We start from the raw sequence: 3998 nt of genomic DNA, 5'->3' as shown, positions 1-3998 counted from the left end.
ATGTGGGGTTAGTGAAGATCTTTTCCCATTCTGTAGGCTGTCGTTTTATCTTGTTGACTGTGTCCTTAGCTTTACAGAAGCTTTTCAGTTTCAAGAGGTCCTATTTATTAATTGTTAATCCTAAAGATGTAAAACCATTGTGGCCAAATGAAGGCAAGCGATTAATGAAAGTAAACCTTTTTATTCGTGAACCCCTAAGGTGGAGTTGGAGTTTGAGAGGTCAGCACTGGACACCAGGAAGACAAGGCTCAGGGGTAAGGGATTTCCAAATGGGGGAATTGGCAGCCAAATAGGAAGGGTTACAGGAGCAGAACGTAAGCTTACACGTTAGTCCTAATGACCTCCTGAAACAAAAGCTTGGGTTGCAAGGTGGCCACCAGGTCGTCATAACAACTGTTTGAAACAAAGATATGGTTGCTGTTTCCTGGGACAGGCAGTTCAGAACCATTTGTAGTTAAGGTTACAGGTAGGCAATAGACAAATCCCTTAGAAACAGAGGTTTAATCATAAACGGGAATAAGTTTTAGTTTGTCTTTACAATAAGATAGCTTTTAAGCCTAAAATGGAGGCAGGCTGGTTCATCAATATGTCTATGCACTATGTGTATTCCTGGTGCCTGCTGAGGTCAGAAGAGGGTGTCTGCCCCCTGGACCTGGAGTTATAGAAGGTTATGAGCAGTCATGTGAAGACTAGTGATTAAATCCAGGTCCTCTGGAAAAGTTACAAGTGCTCTTAGCCTCTGAGCCATCTCTCTAGGCCCTGACATTTATTTTAAAAGTATTTAGCGCGGGGTGTGTAGCTTGTGGACAGTTTGACTATCAAGACTCAATCCCCTGACAATCAATCAATCAATCAATCAATCAATCAATCAAAAACAAATAAGTAAGTAAAATAAGTAAATAAATAAAAGTAAGTAAATAAAAGTTTACTGTGTCCTCAGTACCTTATGAGTTACTCTGTAATAGAGTGGTGTGGAGGTCACTCGAGTTTTTAAGAACTTGTCATGTGCATTATTGACCACAAGGTGGCGCCACAACAAGTCTTTGATAACAAAGGCCATTTGTTGTGGCACTGAAATCCTGTCCTTTGCAGACTGGACATTTGCTAGTTTGTCAGGCTATGTAGACCAGATTGGCCTCAAAGTCCCCCTTTCTGACTTCCGCCACTGTAGTGCTGAAATTACAGGCATGTGATGCCATGTTGCCCTTCAAGACTGGGACTTAAAAACAAAACAGCAGCCAGTCCATGATAAATGGAGACCAGAAAGGGCCCAGAGGCTGGGAACAGGGTGGCCGGCAGTGTCAGCCTCACCAGTGATATACATAGTGAAACAGATGTTTATTTGGGGGCAGGGGTGGAGTTGGGGAGTGGCTCAGTAAGAGCGCTTACTAGGAAAGCATAGAAAGGCCTGGCTTACGGGGGGGGGGGGGGTTTGTTTTTGAGGTAGGGTCTCTACGTAGCTCTGGATGCTCTGGAACTCATGTAGACCAGGCTGGCCTCAAACTCACAAAGACCTACCTGCCCAGCCTGGTTTGTGTCTCTCAGAGGAAGACAGGCCATCCAGCCTAGCCTAACCTGGGAGCCTCTGTCAGAGACCTTTTCTCAAAAAACTGAGAATGACACCTAAGGAATGTCACTTGAGGTTGACCTTGGGTCCCCATATGCATGTGGACCTACGCACACCACGTGCATGTGTATATACAACACAGCCACCTGCGGAAGAGGCTATTTTCAGGTGTATCCTCAACTACACAGTTACAGTATAGCCGTGTCTTACAAAAAAATCAGAGACTGAGTATAATGGCAACTAAGTTTAATCACAGCATTCAAGAGGGAGAGGCGGACAGACCTCAGTGAGTTCAAGACCAGCCTAGTCTATATAGTGAGTTCCAAGTCAGCTAGGGCAAGGAGGAGGAGAAGCGGGGTGGGGGGAAGAGGAGCAGAGGAAGAATTATTCACACAGGACCTCAATATGTAACCCAAGCCGGCTTCAAACTCAAGAGCTTCTGCACTCAGCAGCCCAAATTCTAGGATTACAGGCATGTCACCATGTTCAATTTGGACCTTTTCTTTTGGCTAACGGTGTGAGCTAGCACATGAGGCCCTGGATTCCATGGCCAATACTGAAAGACAAACCAACCCTCTGATCACTAAATATTGAATAAAACTGTTACAAAGAGTCTATTTGGATCTCAACACTCGAGACAGAGGCAGAGGGTAGACACGGCTTAGTGGCTGAGAGCATTGGCTGCTCTTCCAGAGGACCAGAGTTCAATTTTTTAGCACCCACAGGACAGCTTGCAACAGTCTGTAACTCCAGCTAAAGCAGTCAATGTCTCTATGGCCTCTGTGAGCCCAGGCACAAGCACATACACAAGCAAAAACCCACAGCCAAAGCCATCACGGACCTTAGTCACATAGAATCATACAAAAAGAAAAACCAGGCTATTAAGAACTAAATTCTCAGCGGGGGCTTTCGGCTTTTCCTGTCCTTATTGCTGATGGAGGAGTGAAAGCCCACGAGAGATCTACGGACACGTGCTTTCTTTTCATGTGCTAATGCAAGGGGACCCTTAAATGCGAGGCATTGCTACGGTGACCCAGCCCTGTGGTCAGATCTGGGAGGCTGAGGTAGGGCAGATGTGAGTGCAAAGACAGCCTGGGCTGCACAGTGAACTCCAGGTCAGCCTTGGGTACCCAACACCCCGTCTAAAAAACTCCACACACACACACACCCATACACACAAGTAGGACGTGAGGGTTTTTTTTTTTTTTTTTACCGTTAGATATTCCACTTCTTTTGCTGCATCAGTGAATGCCGATCCAGGAGGCTGACCAATTAGGTGTCAAAGATGGCCCAACCTGGCCCAGCCAGGGCCCCTTGCGCTCTGCTCCCAGTTGCACGATCCCTGCAGAGAGCTCTGGAGTACGATGGTCTATACTCTCTCCCAAACAGGTTTCTCAGTCTGTGGCCCCCAGGACCGAACTCTCCTAACACTGGCTCAAAGAACTAAAGACCCACAGAATGCAACAGGAGGAAGCCCAAAGGGTGGGATTCGGGGAAGAAGGTGACATCACTTTTATATAAATTATTTTTATTTATATGGCATACAAAAGGTATAAATATGATTTATGTAAAACCGATCACCTACACATTCAAGCACAGAGTCCGGGAAATGGGAGTATACAGTGCTCTAAGTGAGACAGAAAGATTAGAACCAGTGGCCCACGGCCGCCACACCAACAAACGAACAACTTTCTAGGTGGCTTGGCTTGTCAGGGACCGTGGTGGCAGAGGTGTGTCAGGCTTCAGAGCACAAACAAGGCACTTATGGGAAGCACGCCTGAGGCAGAAATCAGTGATCTGAAGGGACAGACAGGACACCAGTGAACACAGGCCTCTGCCTCCCGGATCTCAGGCCATCACAAAGAGGCTTGATGCTGAGCAGGGAGCAACAACAGGATGCAGGACGACGGGACCTCCTCCACACAGGCAAAACCATGGGGCAGCAGCTGCAACACCCCCCCCCCCCCCCCGTGTGGGGAAGCAGTCTGGGAATGGACGACCACAGAATGCAGGGTCCAAGCTTCGGAATTCTCGAGCTCAGGTACGTCCTGAGCTGGCGAACTGGGGGAATTTTTCATGATTTGCTGCGAAGTGTTCATGATCTGGAAGCCTTGGTGAGCCGAGGGCCTGCACTGACGGGCCAGGCCTGAAGCCCAGAGGACAAAGCCGATCTGGCAAGGCCTGTGGAGTGTCAGTGAGGCGGTCCTGTCACCTCCGACACTAGACGAAGACCGGAGAGCAAGACTTCCAGAGGTCTGGCCAGTCACTCTGCTGAGATTGCTGCCACCACCTTGCTCTAAGGACAGGGAAGAGAGAGGCTGGGGCATGAGAACCTTCCCAGACCCCAGGGACGCAGTGCCACCTGACCCAGAAAAAGAAAATACGACACTGATTTGAGCTTCCCCAGCCCTGATGGCAGATGACTCTATAG

This window comes from Arvicola amphibius, chromosome 2 (assembly GCF_903992535.2).
Source record: "Arvicola amphibius chromosome 2, mArvAmp1.2, whole genome shotgun sequence".
Classification (NCBI taxonomy): Eukaryota; Metazoa; Chordata; class Mammalia; order Rodentia; family Cricetidae; genus Arvicola; species Arvicola amphibius.
This window is presented reverse-complemented; position numbering follows the sequence as displayed.